The sequence below is a fragment of the Coptis chinensis genome, chromosome 7 (assembly GCF_015680905.1).
Source record: "Coptis chinensis isolate HL-2020 chromosome 7, ASM1568090v1, whole genome shotgun sequence".
Taxonomy (NCBI): domain Eukaryota; kingdom Viridiplantae; phylum Streptophyta; class Magnoliopsida; order Ranunculales; family Ranunculaceae; genus Coptis; species Coptis chinensis.
In genome coordinates, this window is record NC_141462.1 from 74,561,505 (window position 1) to 74,580,222 (window position 18,718).

Sequence of the window (18,718 nt, forward strand, 5' to 3'; positions counted from 1 at the left end):
GGAGGGGTTTAGAGATTTCAGATGTTTTTGAAGTCCCAACCACATTGTGAGCTAACCAGTGGAGTACAGCTCGTTGATTTTGCTGCAATGAGCGTTGGAGAACAACATGGTTTCGGGTATAAGTTTGCCATAAGAGATAGTGACAAACATTAACTGCTTGACGGTGTCGAATATCGGTATTTGAAAATTCAGCTCAGGGTACATCATTGGTATTTGAAGGATTTTGAAGATATTTTCCGGAATCAATTCAAACTGCCATCCATTGACTAGGAAGAATAATTTACTGTTTTTGAAATTTCTATATCTGTAGAACTTCATAACCAAATCTTTGGAATAAAATGCTTCCAAATGATGTAAAAGCGGCATCCATCCTCTTCATACAATTTCCGTATCAAAGTATGGATGAAACATGCCTTCATGAAAAAAAAATTAAAAATTTTGCTCGACCACTATACCGCTTGGTGGGTTCATTGTCATATGAATTTAGGGAAGAATGGAGAAGGTTGCGTGAAATGTATATGGTGAAAGATTTCAATCTTATAATAATTCACGGATCAGGATGGAACAAATGGTTAGATTTGGAATTAATGTGTGAACAAGACACAAGTGAAACATGTGTTGTTATCACACATAATTATGTAACAGTACGTAGCAAGTATGGGTATCCATAGTAGGTCTTTTCATGTCAGATTCCCAAAACAATTAATGAGGTGTTCACAATATTAGAAAATACGGAGGAATGCTTAACATGGCAGTTAGACCAACATATATTTTCTATCTTGAGTTATCAAATAAGGTATTTAAAGTCACGTCCCTAAGACTGTTATTGAGGCATGCAAGGAGATAGATGGAACGTACGAAGAGAAAGGGACCATAGTATAGTTAGACCTACACGTAATTTCTGAATTGATGTAGCAAACCTCAATAATGGAAGATGGATAGAATTTATAGAGTTGCGTGCGTGACATTTGTTAGACCTACCGAAATAGCGTGCGTGACTTGCTATGAACACAATGAGTCGAGATTAATTTAGTTTTGTGAGTTATTAATTTTGTGTATTTGTTATGGGTTTTATGATTTTTTTATGTTTATGATAAGGTAAAAATACAACTAATACACACAAATATTAAATAGGGAACTTCTCCATTTAATACGTAAACCGTACAAATGTTTGAGAATTATTTAATACACTACACTAATATACAAAGTGACAAAGGAAAAGAGAGATGTAGGCTACATAGATCTAGATATTCTGGAGGATGTTATGCATGATTAATAGTATTACAATGATAAATACTGTTATCAGGACGACCTTGAATGCATCTTCACATTGCTGCTTTTCGAATTTCTCGATCAGATCTATTATGTTGAAAAAGATGAGAGTTGGTGAAGATAAATTTGTAGGGAGTGAGGGGATGGGATGAGTGAAATATGGTGAGGATGGTCAAATTTTATAGCAAAAAATCTGACCGTTTGTGGATTAGAGTGCATAATCAAGTCGTTGGGCCTACTGGGGTATCAGACTGTTGAGCATACTTTGGATTAGTCCGATAGACTTACTATTTGGATCAGTCTATTAGAATTAAACATTAGGCCCAATGCATAATGCACTAGATTAATCTATATTTATATATAAGGAAGACAATAATCTTATACGTAAATAATTTCTCATTTAATATGTCTCAAGATACAAAATTATGAGAAATTAATTAACACACTGTTTTACAATAATAGAAAAATAAAATGCAATACGTAAAGGAAACAAATGACAGCAGTCACTTTTAAACTAGAAGGAATAAGGCTGCTATTGGGAATCTTTAGGGTTAGCTGAAGATAAACCAGGATTATGACGATGACGTTGCTGACGAGCTCCGAAGGTGCCCAGCTGATCTTGAATATGCTCAAGAGACTGCAGCACCTGTCCCTGAAATTGGTGCTGGTTGGCCATGATCATGCGCTGAAACCGGCTCTGATGAGTACGCATCTCCTGCTGAAAGTCACCCATGGAAGTTTGCATCTGTTGCTAGAAAGCAACCATGGAAGTTTCCATGCGCTCCTGGCGAGTAAACATTTCGCGCATGCCAATGTTCATAAAGCGTAAGGCTTTCATGGGTTGCCGTGTCTCTTTCATGTCATCCTCATTAAAGTAATGTGATGGTGATTGAGGAGGAGTAGGCACGTTAGGGAGTTCTGCCTCTATACGCTCTGTCAGGTCCCAGTGATTTAGGACACAAGTTTCAAAAATGCCAAAATTTTCAAACGGCTTTGTGTTAAGAAAAGGAGCAGCAGACTGAAAACCCCAATGTAGTATAATTTGAGTGACAAGTATGGCAAAAGGTGCTGACCTGGGTTTGGCATGTGTAATGATAGTGCGGAGGAATTCCACCATACATAAATTTACCTTGCATTCCTGTAGATTCCACAACTGGTGAAGAAACGTCTTGTTGAAGTCAGACGTCTTGGAATTGCCAATGACATTGTAGGCCAACCACTGAGTCACTGCCAGCTGGTTGCAACGCAGAGAGTGTTGGAACACGCATCTCAAGGTCTCATTGTATTCCCCCTCGATTAGCGTGTCGACCATTAGGTCGTAAAACCTCAGGTACTCGGACTGTTGTAGCGTTCGTTTATTGAACGGGATTAGAATGCCCGTGATTTCCGAGACTAATTCCAACATGAGTTCACGTTCTTCTCCGTCGACCGCTATCCAAAACTTATTCCCCTGGAAACCTCCATTGTTATAAAACTTTAACACCAAATCTTGGGAGTAACACTCCTCATTTAGATGTAGAAGATACTCCCATCTTCTATCCTCAATTTCCTCATCAAAAAATGGGTGGAACATTCCACCATTGTAGAGATTGGAAATTTTTTGCTCAATTGTGATTCGTCTATTCATGGCCATGGAGAGCTGTTTTTGACTCGCGTGAGGTGGATGCGAGGTGAGTACTAGAGGGGGAAGTGGCTGTAGGAAAATAAATTGATTTGGTTTAGATTAGCTCGCGTGTGGCGAGTCGAATGATAGGTATGGGTATCGCGTGTGCGAGTTGAGGGGATGGAAACCAGATCCGGTTTTTGTGGAGGAAGAAAGTAGAAGGGATTGATGTGTGTAAGGGGATTGCGTGGGCTAAAAAGCTCGCGCACGTGACTTGGGTCGGGTCAATTTTTTTTACCCAAGCCCAAATAAAATCCGGATATGACCAAAAAATCTTGGAATCCTTGAAACGCGTAAAACGGAGATTCCCGAGTTGTTTGAACTCCAAATTTGACAAATGAATTGAACTACCAAAATGATTAGCATTAAAAATGCCATCCAATGGTATATGGCAAGTGCACATTCAAAAATGTGGAAGAAGTTTGAAAAAGAATATATAAAATGTGAAAGGGTTGAGTTCTGTTTCCCCCAATGTTCTAAGAATATATAAAATGTGAAGGGGTTGATTGTATATATATACAGACATTCTCTAAAAAGTATCTACTTAAGTTAACTTAAAATAAGTACGTAGGTAAAACTTCACCTATAAAATGAATTCAACCCCAATGTTTTGTGGATATGATATACTCAATGTAAAAATCATCTCCATAAAATTTCAACTCATTTGGAAACCTCCAACATTAGCAAAAAAATTTAGAGAAAGACTGTATATATATATATATATATATATATATATATATATATATATATATATATATATATATATATTTTTAGAGAAGGAGTAACATGTTTGAAAATGTACAAGGGACCATAACATGTTTGAAACACTGGACGGCCAGAAGACTCTCCACGTAATATCCCGGTCGCCTGTCGGTAAGACCGGAGCTTAACCCAATCCAGCTAGACTATGGCTTAACTTTTATGTTTTGGGGGCCTAGGGTGTAGGACGGCACCATCCTTGACCATGCGAAGGGTGCAACGGTCTAATAATATTACCCTTATTACATATGGTATAGCCTCAAACTGCCCCAAAATGAACTCAAGTAGCAAACAGCTAGGGGTTGGTCTGATGGAATCCATTTCTTGTGTCCTAAGAAGGCAGCATCCGATGGTGAACACGAATCTCATTAGGCACAGTGATAGTGCTAAGGAAAAAAAAACCGAATATATACATGTTGAGTATTTTCACATCAGATCCTCAAGACGATTCCCAACCTGTGGGACGAAGTTTATCTTGCTCAGCTGGTGTCAGACAAAAGTATACCTTATACCGGCAAATATCGGATAGTAATTTAAGACCTGGACAGAAAGGTGTTTGACAATGCATACACCCCATCCTTCGCGCACATCGTTTATGAGAAAAAGTACTACGACCATTACCTATTCTTGATGATTGAGACTTACACCAAATGATGAGCTGAAATTCGCGAGGCAGGTAGTAGAAAAAGGAAGAGAAGGAAGGAAGAGAAATTTTTGGTACCCATTTTTTACCCGCAGGCACGTTTGCTCGATTATCAAAAGACATTTATACTCAGTTCTGAAATAGAGTTATATAGGACACCATTTACAATTATACCCTTTCTTCTAGAAACAAGCTTATGGGCTTTTGACCTAAGCCCACATATTAGAACTCTTGATTTTGGCTATAGGTCCCTGAGTCTGTAGCTTTCAGCCTTGAGTTCTTGAGTCTTTGACTTTGACAATTGACTTGACTTTTCGACAACTTTGCTCTGAAGCTGGAATCTTCCCAAGCAGCGTAAATAGCCATCCTTTTTGTGCTAAACTGCACGTATTAGGAATATGCATCCTAAATGACCTGTAGCCTGCAAACGGTGGAAAAAGCTATAAGTTGACTGTTCATTAAATATAAGAAGGGCACATATGAAGCATTGTAAAGGTAATAAAACGCATATTTAGGGACTGATCAATTACCCCCAAACAACATTTAATTTTGCCTCAAGCAAAAGATGAGAGAAAAAACTAAGATCACAAATGTGTGATTTATTTTACTAATCTTGTTTCGCAGAGTGTGATTGCATTGACCATATGCAACAAGGCCTTAAACCACTAGGACTTCCCTAGTGGACGAGCTTAAGCCTGAGAGAGTTTTCCAAAGAAGGTACTCACAAACTTCTTCTATCTATTACAAAGGGTCTTGTTTCCTTATTTATTCTTAAAGGTTTATACATCTCATTAGCGGGGGAATAAAGAAAAGCTCCTTTGAAGTTAGAATAATATATATACAATAGTTTAATAATCTAAAGATAAATGTGCAAAATATGAGTGGTAAAATGTAAAAGCAGAGTCATTTCCGAAACTTTTGGAGAGCATCTTTAAGTTAGGTCCTCACAGGGGTGGGTGTGTTGCAATCACAACTCTTTGATATATTCACTGAAGTTTCATTTTCTCAAGTGCAGAGGGCACTTTTATTTCTCACATACTCGAATGATGTCCAACGAAGCTAAGGTCGATTGATCACAATATCCACTTATTATCACACCATCCTATTCCTAGTTGAGCTAGAGGTCTTTTATTAGGAATTACGGGGCTAAGGTAGTGGTTTAGAAATAAAGGGAAGGGAAAACAAACTCTGATAAGTAGAGAAATTGGGTCTTCAGGATATTTGTAACCAAAGAAGAACCTCGTTTTGTTCTTTGCTTCCGAAATTGTGATTCATTCTTTTAGCCCTTTGGCTTTGTGACTCCATATGATTTTGAATTTTTGGGAGTTCTAACTTTGCTTTTGTTTCTTTGGAAATCGACTCCTTTTGATTTTGAACTTTTGGGAGATTTCGATCTTTGAATATGTTCTTTATTTTCTTTTTCTTTTGGAGCTTCTAACTATTCTGTTTTTGTACAAGGCCTTCTCTTCTCTTTTTATATATCATCCAATTCTCAACTCGTCAGCTGGATAAGCTTTTTATTGTGTGTGGTAACGGTTTAGGGATTGATGGCGAAGAAATAAAAAGGCTTTAGAATTTGGTGAAGGCTCAAAGGGGGTAACTAGAGGAAAAAATATATTTTTGGGGTTTTTAACATTTATTTGGCTATATCAATCCAAAAAGGGCCTAAATTCTCTCCTAGGATATGGCATGGTGATCAAGTAAGTGGATGTGTTATCTTTCTATCCGTATATCCTTGTGTCATCACTCAATAATCATTCAAATGAGGCTTTTGGCTAGATTCTCACAGGATATGGAAATTAATTGTTCTAACCTTGGTCTCGAAAACTCACTGCTATATACAATCAAATGCTGATGCATGCCATTCATGAAAAGGTGCATAAACTATTGTATGTATATTAGTCTGAGTTCAAAGAACGAATATTTACTATATTGCTATAATGAGATTTCTAAACATTTTATTCATCATAGAAAAAGGACAACAAGACTTTTAGTACTAAATAAAAAAAATATTTTTTGTATTTTGAAATATTTTAAGAAAGAAAGAAATATAGAAAATCTATTTAATATAATAAATGCCTAGTTTTTGCAAAATGTTACTATACCACCCCCAAACAGAAATATGCTTCGTCCTCAAAGTATGAAGAAACGGAAAGAGATTACCATAGGAACATGAGCAAAAACGGTAGAAACCTGTACTCCGTTCTTCGTTATGAAAATATACCACCCCCAAACAAATTTGGAGCATGGGTTGATAGAAATGGAACGACAAATACATGGTTTGTCTAAAAGGTAAAAAACGTAATTATTTTAACATGAATTTTTTTTTGCTTTTTTGGAATTTTATTTGTAAAACATGCAAAGTGTACAAAATAATTAAGAAAAATTTGGGCATAATGTATTTGTATGTCCTTCTACTCATATACCACAAATCCTCATACATTCCACAAAACACAGATAAACGCAACAGATGATACTAAAAAAACTAGAAGTGCAGAAAGTAAAAATAGTTTCTACAACGACAATAAATTACATATAGCTATGCAGACACTAAGGAGTTGCCTAGTCAGATTCCGCGCAGGATAACTAACGATGTCGAGAAGAACTCGAGCTACTCCTGTCTCTCCTCTTTGTCGAGCTCTCTCTAGCATAGAAGCCTATGGAACTAACTCATCTCGCAGCTCCTGAAGCATCTGGAGAGTGTTATCCTGAAAGGTGCACTGCTCCTGCTGAATAGTAGTCAACTGCTGATGTAGTAAGCGCTGACCATCATGCATGAATTGTAAAGCATCCAAGGGATGCGTGAACTGAGATAGAGCTCCTGGAGCAAAGTAGTCTACTGGAGGTGGAGGTGGAGCATCATCATTGTCGAGACCATGCTCGATTTCTTGTACAGCCTCTGAGGACCAGTCGTGCTGAATTCAATGAAGGTAGACAGGAGTGAATATGGCAGACTTGACTGCCACAAAGTCAGTCAGAACTGCTGCTCCCCAAATAAGCATGAGCCTAGTTACAAGGGTAGGAAGGGGAGCAGTACTCTGTCTACACTAAGAAAGCTGGTTCCACAGGAAAGAAGCAATACAGAACCTGTTGTTCCGTGTCTATAAAATCCAAAGAATGTGAAGGATTGACTTACTGATATCTGAAGGTTTTGTCGTCCCCACAAGGTTGTGCATATTCCATGTTGCCACTGCCAACTAGTTCTTTCTCAGAGAAGTCTACCTCGTGCAGGTGGAACCATTGACGTACTCGCCCTCTAACACAGTAGCGTGCATCAAATTGAACACTGTGCCATGAAACTGATGACTATCGAGTACCTCGTGTCGTGCTTCCATGCCCAAAACCATTCCAACTGTCTGCCTAGTGAACACATGAGAGCGGCCCCCAAACAATACGGTAACCAAGCCTTTGTTATTGCGAGCTAAGCCACAATAAAAAGCCTGAACAAGAGAAGGGGAGTAATGGGCAGTGGGTTCTAGCAAGATTGCGTGACCTCCAACCTCTTCTAAGGATTTGTGCTCTGAAGAAAACATAAAAAATCCCCGAATCAAAGAGATTAGAAAAATTCATCTCGGGAACAATCTTTCGATTAGCAACCATTGGAGGGTGTTTTGGTTAAATTGATGGTGGATATGAGGTGGGGTGAAGGTGGGCAAGTTGCACCTGAAACTATTTTTGATTTGGTGCAGGTTAAGGAGCGGCGTGGGTTTTGGTAGGCGCGGGCACGAGTCAGCTTTGAGTGTGCGAGCTAGGGTTTTGAATGGAGAAGATGGTATGTCGGGCGGTCACGTGGTTAGGCTATAAACCCGCGTACGACCGTCGGTTGTTAAGTTTTTAGGTTTTTGAATTTTGGCCCAAGCCCATGTGAAATGTGGAAATACCAAAAAGGTCTCGTTATGTCTCGTAACACGTAAAAAAAATCCCCACTTTGTTACCGGTCCGATTCGGACAAACGAATTGTCTAAACGATCATTGCAAAATATCCTATCCAACGGTGTATCACATGCTTTGATCCAAAGTTGTATGACATACAAGGTGATAGATGAATGCCTTGAAGCATGAAGACATATGTTGAAACATGAATGAGCTCTGAAAAGAATAGAGTATGCCAACTTGAAAACAAAGTACACGAACAGCGGAATGAATAAAAAAGAGTGTTACGAGAGCAAAGGGAACGGATGGTGGAAAGAATATACAAACTTGAAATTAAAGACTAATTAATTTTTTTGGATTATATTTTTGAAAAACTGTAACAAAATGTGGGTCATTTTAAGTCAGATCCCCAAGACTCGAGTCAATCCCAACCAGAAGGTTTGATGACTCTATGAAGCTGAGCTTTGTGCTTTGGTGTAAGGCACATGTAGACTGTAAATATGGAGCCTTCGCTTATCGGCTGAAGCCCAGGGTAGTCTGGTGTTGGACATCTCAAGCACTAGTTCTCCCTGATAGCACGCTGTTTGCGGGCGTATGAACTTTTTACAACACAAAGCGTGGTGGTGTGAATTCTCTTCCAGATATCATGTTTTATATCAATCGAAAGAGAAGCAAAAACTTCTGAATAAGAGGGTACACGTCTCCATTGAGCCTTGCTCGGTGGAGAAGAACTGTTTTTAGACATTTTGAAAGATTTGTAGAAAGGGGGCGAGAGAAAAGAAGTTTTTTTTAGCAACTAGAAATTTTGTAGAGTTTTTAGAAAAAAGGGGAGAATTTTTTTGAATTTTCTTATTCAAAATGAGTTTTTTAATGTCAGATTCTCGAGACAATAATAGAGAGATGCATGATAGAATTAAACAAATAATGGTTTCACTTTGGGTTACACCATTTGGTTAATAGAAGAAGAGATTTTTTTTTTTTTCCTTTTTTTTTTTTTTTTTTTTTTTTTTGTTGTTGTTGTTGTTGTTGTTCTAGTTTTTCTTAAAATATATCTCTAGCAAGTTAGAAGGTTTTTGCAAGAAGATAAAATCATACGTTAATCCAGTGTCATTTTGGTTACTCTGGGATGTAAGATTTTAATTTTCATATCCTCAAACTTTTGAAAACTATGTAGAGATATATATAAAGGATTCTTACAAAAGCAGTGATAAAAACATACCATAACAGATTGTCTTAGGTAACTTTCATGTCAGTTTGAGTGAACCCAATCTAGACAGACATAGCTTCAGTTATACGAGTTGGGGGTTTTACTGTGCAAGATATGGAATATCCTAACCCGTGTGAATAGCGCGATGATATAGGCGACCCTTAATAAGCAAAAGTGATCTCAAACAACCCCTAGATTGCGATTTTCTAGGGATTGGTCCCTGTAGAATCTATTGCCCACTTTGAAACAAAAACACATGACTAGTGTTTTGTTTAGAATCCTCTATTATAAAAATTGGAAAAACCATGAACTTTTATGAAAAGGTGAGAGAAGGGCTTTTCTTTTTGGGTTTTTGTTCCTAAATTACTTAAAACAATAACAGAAAAAGAGAAAACTACTAAGAAAAATCACTATGATGAAAGTGATCCTCCCAATAGAAGGTGTTTGAAATTAAGTGATTCTAATTGCGAACCATCTCATGGTTTGGCCTCCCTAGATCTTCCACCTCTTGTTTTGCAAGTAGGCAAATCTAGTGAAGAGGACTAGCTCTATTTCTAGATAATCTAGTCTCTCCTCTCCTACTCTCTACTTAGCCCTATTTTGTAGCTATTCCAACCAGAGAGAAAGACGAAGCTCAAAATAATTAGAAATCACCCATAGAAGGAAACAATTTTTGAAATCAAGGGCTCCAGCTGCCAACCATCCCATGGTAAGATGAGACATGCTAAACAACCATGAGAGACAACCATAAGACACCTTCACTCAATCCCCATCGCCTTCTGCTTTGTTTCACATATTTTCTTTATAGATGAAAGACTACTTATCGTCAAAGGTGAGATTGAAAGAAAAATGCTTATAAAGAAAAAGCTATTCTAAAAAGAGTGTAAAATAAAGAAAAAGAAAATTGTATACTTGCTCCACATTAAAAGTGCTAACAAGGAATATACAAGATATACGTGGACTTAAGGCTCTGGCACTTACAACCGCACACTCTAAGTGGAGTGGTTCGGTTACCTTTTTCGATGTACTCTAAAGAAACAAATGTAAGGGAATGAAAGGATTGGAAATACATCATGGAATAGATAATTTAGGTGCTTGTAGCCTCCAAGGCTAAGTTCACTTGTTTAGGATTAGGAACTGCTTGTCCTGGGAACATACCTTTCTAGGCTTTCTCTTGAGTTAGGTGGCTTAGAGATTGTTATATGGACACTAAGATTTGAGATTGTTGGTGCATCAAGGATAACATCATCTTGGATGTTTTGTCTAGTGGGACATTGGTAGGTTGGGCAACTGGAACTAAGTCTCTTTGGTTGTTGATTGGTGGATTTTGGTAGTTATGGTTAAAGTTGGATGGAACCATTGTTCTATTCTGATTGTTGTAGGTACCTTGTCCTTGTCTAAACTGAATGAATATATTTTATGGTTTAACATGATTTGTGAACCCTGGAGGTGGTTGGTTTTGTCAATTAGTATTCCATTAGAAATTTGGGTGTTGCCTCCATGGTGCATTTGGTATATTGAAAGCACATATTTCTTCTAGTTGAAGTGATGTTATGTTATTGAGCAAGAGATAGTGGGTAGATACGTGATTTAGATCGAAACAGAAAGTGCATTATGCTATATCAATGTTCATGACTGGTTAGGGAGTATGGTCTTTTTGTTTGGTTGCAAGGGCATCTATTTTTCTTGTGAGGGTTTCGATTAGGGTTTTCATCTCTGGATCGGATTTTATCTCAAATATACCATTGGCTTTGGAAGTACTAAGCTGGGATGTTCTGGAATTATTTGTGTCGCCCCAATGAGTACTCTTTTCAGCTTGGTCTTCTAGAAAGGTTAGAGCTTCTGTAGCACCTTTATCTAAAAAGTTTCCATTACTCATGATATCCAGTGTGACTTTGTATTCTTGGAGAAGACCTTTGAAGAAACATTGGACAATAGTGGATTTTTCGAGTTTATGGTAAGGACATGAATGGATCAGATCAGAGAATCTATCTCATGCTTCGGAGAATGTCTCACTCAGACTCTTTCTGAAGAACTGTATCTTGCTTACTATTTCCTCTATTTTCTTCGGTGGAAAGTACTTTTTCATAAAGGAGAACACTACCTTTTCCCATGTATCGAATGAATCGGGCTTCTATGATAGAAGCCATGCGTGGCTCTTGCCAGCTAGAATGAAGAGAAACACTCTTAGTTTAACTTGAACATCAAAAACGCCTGGATGATTGAACGTACTGCAGACCTCATGTATCCGGCGTAGGTGTTCGTATGGTAACTTGTGTTCAAGACCGTGGAAGATGGGTAAAAGATTGAACACGTTATGTGGGATACAAAAATCACTATTTAGCTGTGTGAGTGATATACAAGATGGATGTCCAGCTTGAACTACTAGAGAGAGGCTCTTCAGCGTGAACTACTTCATATGCCATCCTAATAGTTGGAAAATGAAAAATAGGAGAATGTCGAGATCGACGTGCTCTCCTACGTGGTATAGTCTCATGAACAATTGCGAGACTATTTTAGAATCTACTTACATGCGCACACATATGTGTTAGATGCTCAAATAGAAATTCATTTGTAGCTTTGAAGTTTTTAAAAAGTTTGCATGCAATGTCTATAGATTAGATACTATGCCCTATTTGAATGTAACTGTGGGTGCGAAACTGGGTTTTGGGAACTATACGTGTCGAGGGAGAAGATCACTACTTCACCAAATAGTGTGCCACCAAGAATCTCACCCACGATATTTCTGAGTGAGGAAGGTGGTTGGTCCACTGGAATCTTGTAGTTTACTACTCTCTTTGTTCGTGCTAGATGTTTGTCCTGATGGACGTGACTAAATTGGCTCTACTTGGTTGATTTTATCTTTTTAATTTGGTCTATGTAACAAACAGTTCACGTAATGTCCGTTCTAAAGTGGGTTTTAATCACACTTTTTGTTCTTTTATGGCTCGGGTTTAGCCTTAGCGTTAAATGTAAAAGACTAGACTAAAATGTAAACCACACAATTATCCAATCATACTTAGTAACACACAAGTATCCTCTTACACTTTGTAGCGAAGAGGTTTAGAAATTAGCTCCCAAGGTGTGCGTACACGACCCTTGGGGTGAAGGCGACGTGGTGGGGTTGGCAAAGTGTTTGGTGTCTTGCGTGTCAACCCACCATTCGAGCTGAGCTTTTCCTTATTGTTACAAATTTAATCTAACTAAGACCCACAAGTCGGGTCGAAATGTTGGCAAAGCCAATAAATTACAATTGATTGCCTTTGGGGACTAAAACAAATTTGCCTTCGTGGGCTTAAACTATAAAAGCAGTAAACACGAAAATTAACTACGTTTAACTTAATTAAACAAAATACATAAAAGTTTGGAAAGTGTTCGTCAAAGACTGGAACTTCAACCCCCAAGTTGGGTTGTGATGTGCACGCGTGGTACTTCTCTTTCAGGCCACGCGCATCCAACCAGTCCAAGTTAGTTGAATCCCCAACTCTTGGCAAGTGAACATAAACCAAAAGACTAAACTTCCAAAGCTTAAACTCTTTTGTATTTAACCTAATTAATTTTTTTGTGTTTTGTTTTGACTTACTTATATGATATTATCTTAATCTAAACATGCATAAACAATAATTAATGAAAACTAAAACATAAACATGCTACTAAACTAATTTTAACTTTTAATCTTGCTCATGGATTACTAATTCATTTTAATTAATAAAAACTTTTAATTTTTGAAATGTTTTTTTAATTAATTTTTCTTTTTTGAAAACTCAAAAACTTGTAAATCTATCTACTTTTTATCTACTAATAGTTGAATTAAACAGACTATGGTAAATTAAAGTGGGCTTACATATGAAGATTCTAAGCCAATAGAATCTTCATCTAATGAAAACGAGGCACGGCGCAGGTCAAAGAAGGCGCGGTCGCGAGTCATTTGCGTTTGATGGGAAATGGTTCACGAGTGCGCGTTTTACACGCGGACGCGTGTCTGACATACGCGGGTGTGTTTCATTCGCGGGTGCGTGTGTGATAGGTGCGACACAAGTTCTTTTTCTCCATTTGCACTCTGTTTTCTATAGCAAGTTTCGGTGGGTCGTCTCATGCTACTGTCGGGCTCCATTTGAGCAGAAAAGTACTAGAAACACACAAAAATGAAACATCAGTAGCGAAAATTAAAAAAAAAAAAACTAAAATTGAAATAAAGATTGAGAAGAAAGGTTCAATGGTTGATGCTTTTCTCCATTTTCCTCTTCCCATAAGAATCCATGACGGTGGCGCCATTTGAAGAAGAAGTTTTGATGGTGGTGGGAAGGGTTTTGCTGTTCATCTCAGACTCTTTGTTTGGAGGATGGTTTTTGATCAATAAAACACTAACTTTTGTAACTCTTCTCTCCTACTTGGCTATTTGGAATTACTCTCAATCTTGTATTGAAATGACTTAGAAACTTGTATTAAATTGATTAGAAAACTTGTATTGAATTGATTAAGAATTTTGGTTTACACTAAAGCTTGAAAAACATGAAAATGGAAAATAAGTAAATAACGATTTAAAATAAAAACATTTAACCTACTCCTAATGACCAAAGATTAGATCTAGGGTAAAGATCTTTCTCTACAACTTTGGTTTATATATGACACCATTTACAATTATACCCTTCCTTCTAGAAACAAGTTTATGTGCTTTTGACCTAAGCCCACATATTAGAAGTCTTGATTTTGGCTTTAGGTCCCTGAGTCTGTAGCTTTCAGCCTTGAGTCCTTGAGTTTTTGACTTTGACAGTTGACTTGACAGTTGACTTTTACTTTCCAGCAACTTTGCTTTGAAGCTGGAATCTTCCCAAGCAGCGTAAATAGCAATCCTTTTTGTGCTAAACTGCACGTATTAGGAATATGCATCCTAAATGACCTGTATCCTACAAATGGTAGAAAAAGCTATAAGTTGACTGTTCATTAAGCATAAGAATGGCATATATGAAGCATTATAAAGGTAATAAAATGCACATTTGGGGACTGATCGGTGTCTTAACAGCCGTTCTATATGCCCAGAAGGCATCAGATAATTGGAGAGACCAGTCTTTCCTAGATGGATTAACTGTTTTCTCTAAAATGGACGTAATTTCTCTATTAGAGAGTTCTACTTGGCCGCTAGTCTGCGGATGATATGGAGTTGCCACCTTGTGGGTGACTCCATATTTATTTACTAACAACTCAAAATTTTATTACAAAAGTGTTTTCCCCCATCACTAATGATAGCTTTGGGAACACCAAAATGAGAGAAAATATTTTCTTTTGCAAACAAAACGACAGTCTTTTGATCGTTAGCACGACATGTCATTACCTCAATCCACTTTAACACGTACTCAACAGCTACCAGGATGTAGAGAAAGCCATGAGAATTTGGAAAGGGACCTATGAAGTCGATGCCCCACACATAAAAAATTTCCACAATTAGAATTGGATTTAAGGGCATCATATTGCGATGAGTAATGCATCCTAGCTGCTGGCAGTGGGTGCATGCTTTGTAATGCTCATGTGCATCTCTAAATAGTGTGGGCCAATAAAAACCACATTGTAGAACCTTAGCTGCAGTTTTCTTACCACTGAAATGACCACCACAAGATTGTTCATGGAAAAAGGATAACACGTCATTGTGTTCTCAGTCGGGAATGCAACGATGGATTAGTTGGTCTGAACAATATTTGAAGAGGAAGGGATCATCCCAAAAATAAAATTTCACAGTGGATAAGAACTTTTTTCGGTCAGAACGAGACCAAGATGAAGGGATTTCCTCGATAACTAGGTAGTTTACTATATCAGCGTACCAAGGAAACGAAAAGATGGAGTATAAGTGTTCATCATGAAAGGAATCACATATGGGTTCAAGATCATTATCGACATCACTGGCAAGTTGTGATAAAAGGTCGGAAACAACATTCTCGCAACCTATTTTATCTCTAATTTCTAGAGTAAACTCTTGCAAAAGGAGGATCCATCAGATCAACCTCTGTTTTGCATCTTTTTTCGCTAGTAGGTAACGAAGTGCCGCATGGTCAGTGTAGACTATTGTCGAAGAACTAACTAGGTATGGATGAAACTTATCCAAGGTATAGACAACAACGAGAAACTCCTTCTCTGTGGTGATATAGTTATGTTGAGCTTCATTAAGAGTTTTACTAGCGTAGTAAATGACAACGGATTTGTCATCTTGGTGTTGCCCTAAGACAGCTCCAATAGCATAGTAGCTCGCATCACACATTAGTTCAAATGGTTTAGGCAAATCAAGTGGTTGAATTATAGGAGTTGTAGTTAGAGCAATTTTTAAGGTGTCAAAAGCTTGTTTGTAATTGAAATTGAAGTCAAAGACGACATCCTTAATCAGGAGATTTGTTAAAGGTCGACCAACCTTAGAAAAATCTTAAATAAATCTCCTATAGAATCCCGCGTGGCTTAAAAAGGCACGTATGTCTCGAACTGTTCTTGGTATAGGAAGAGATGCAATTTTCTCAATCTTAGCTTTATCAACTTCTATTCCATCCTTTGAAACAATATGTCCTAGAACAATGCCTTTTGTAACCATAAAATGACATTTTTCCCAATTAAGGACGAGATTTTTCTCTTGACAACTCGCAAAAACCTTTGAAAGATTTGATAAGCATTTATCGAATGAATTACCATATATGGAGAAATCATCCATGAAGACTTCCATAAAACGTTCAACCATATCACTGAAAATGTGAAGCATACATCATTGGAATGTACTTGGGGCATTGCAAAGGCCGAAAGGCATTTGTTTATATGCAAAAGTGCCAAAGGAACAAGTGAACGTTGTTTTTTCTTGATCAGCAGGATCAATTACAATTTGAAAATAGCCTGAATATCCATTAAGAAAACAGTAATATGCATGACCCGCTAAATGTTCCAGCATCTGCTCGATGAAGGGAAGTGGGAAGTGATCCTTACGAATTACCGCATTAAATTTGCGATAGTCAATGGATATTCTCCATTTTACTGGGGTGCGAGTGGAGATGCATTCATCTTTATCATTTTGCACAGCTGTAATGCCAGACTTCTTGGGAACAACGTGGACTGGACTTACCCAAACACTATCAGAGATAGGGTATATAATACTCGCATCGAGTAATCTTAAAACTTCATCCCTTACCGCATTATTCATGGCGATGTCTTTGCATTTTCTTCAAGATGTATGCGATGGGTGCACACACTAGGGTCAATGCCCATAATGTCATCAAGAGACCATCCAAGAGCAGAACGGTGTTGTTGAATGACATTAATTAAACGGGATTCTTAATCGTCGGTCAATCGGGATGATATGATAATTGGGTGACTACCATTGGGATCAAGATGTACGTATTTTAAATCCGTAGGAAGAGGCTTTAAGTCAGGGGTGGGAGGAGTGGGTATCAAAGATTCTAGAGGAAAGTCGTTTTCCACAGAGAAAACAGATTGATGTTCTTCCAAATCACTGTAGTAGGGCCAAATAGTGGTATTGACTCTAATAACGTGTTGACTTCCTTAGTGTAAGAGTCAACATCAAATTCGGAAACACCAAAAGAAAGAAATTGGTATACTTCATTGTCGGGAAAAGAGTTTGTTAAATACTCTTGCATAAGGCTGTGAACCATGCTAACCTCACCATCAATGTCAGCCTTCAAGTTTTGTTTCATTAACTTGAACACATTTATCTCAACTGAAAGATTTCCAAAAACATGGTCATGGAACCATCCCTACAGTTTATGAAGGCATTACCAGTTGCTAGAAAAGGACGCCCTAAGATGATAGGAATGGAGTCACAGGCAAATTCCGTATCCAGAATGACAAAATCTATGGGATAGTAAAATCCTAGACTTTTACGAAGATGTTTTCCACAGTGCCTTTGGGATATTTAATGGAACGATCAGCTAACTGCATAGTCATGTTGGTAGGTTTAAGCTCATGAAGAGCTTGCTATTTGAATAGGTAATATGGAAGTAAGTTCACACTAGCTCCTAGGTCTAGTAGTGCAGTAGCAATATATTTGTCACCCAATGTGCATGGAACGGTTGGTCTACTAGGGTCCTTGTATTTGAAAATACCATTAGATTCAGTGATGGAAGGGAACTATTTGGTGAGGAACGCTTGTTGAGGAACATTTGTTCTCCTTTTTGTGGTTCACATATTTTTCAAAAACTTTGCATATTTTGGCAATTGTTTGAGGGTATTGAGAAAAGGTAAGTTGATTGTCAAGTTCTAAAAAGTTTCTCGAATTTCATCAAAATTATCGTCAGGTTTATTCTTTGCCAAACGAGTAGAAAATGGTGCCTTAGGCCAGAATTTAGCATAGGGATCCGCTTGCTCGTTTCTCAATTGTTTAGTTGGTGACTTTGTTAGAATTGGTGCTTCTAACATAGGTTCATTATTAGAAACAGAGACATTGGAAATTTCTGTTAACTTTGGTTAATCATCTGGCATACGTATTTGATTGTTTACGGTTTTGCCAGATCGAAGAGTAGTGATTACATTCACCTCACCCTGGTTTGGAGTAGTTGTACCAGGTGCATTGGTGAGTTCAAAGGCAGTGTTTGCTGGCTTAGGGTTTAGAACTGCTTGTCCAGGAAACATGCCTTTCTGACTCTTTTCCTGCGCTAATTGTTGAAGCGATTGTTGGATAGACGTCAGTATTTGAGATTGTTGATTCATGTAAGCCAAGAAAATCTCACTCATCTTATCAGTAGCGAGTTGCATAGGTGGTGTAACAGGGACTACTTCGCGATTATTGTAGAGAAGTTGAGGATTATAGCCATAACTAGGATTGGCTGGAACAAGGCTGTGGTTATTTTGATAGTTAGAATTGGAATTACTTGGAAACTGATTTTGACTTTGTTGGTACTATTGATTATTTTCTTGACGATATGGAATATAGTTGGGGGATGGTCGAACAGGTGGATTGGCGAAACCTGGAGAAGGCATCTGTTGGGTATTTGGGCGTCAAGTGAAATTTGGATTCTGTCTCCAAGGTGCATTAGGAATGTTGAATGCACAAGCTTCTTCTGATGATTGGGAAGAGGAGGCATATAACAAGGGACAATAAGTATCAGGATGGTCAGGACTTAGACAAAGAATACATGGGGAGGTGTTAACGTTCATGACCTATTTTGGGAGTTGATCGTTCACTTGAACTGCGAGGGCATCTACTTTTTTAATCAGGGATTCTATTAAAATTTTTAATTTGGGATCGGGTTGTACCTCAAAGATAGATGTAGTTTTTGTAACAGTGTCCTTAGATGATTTAGACGAATCAGTGTTACCC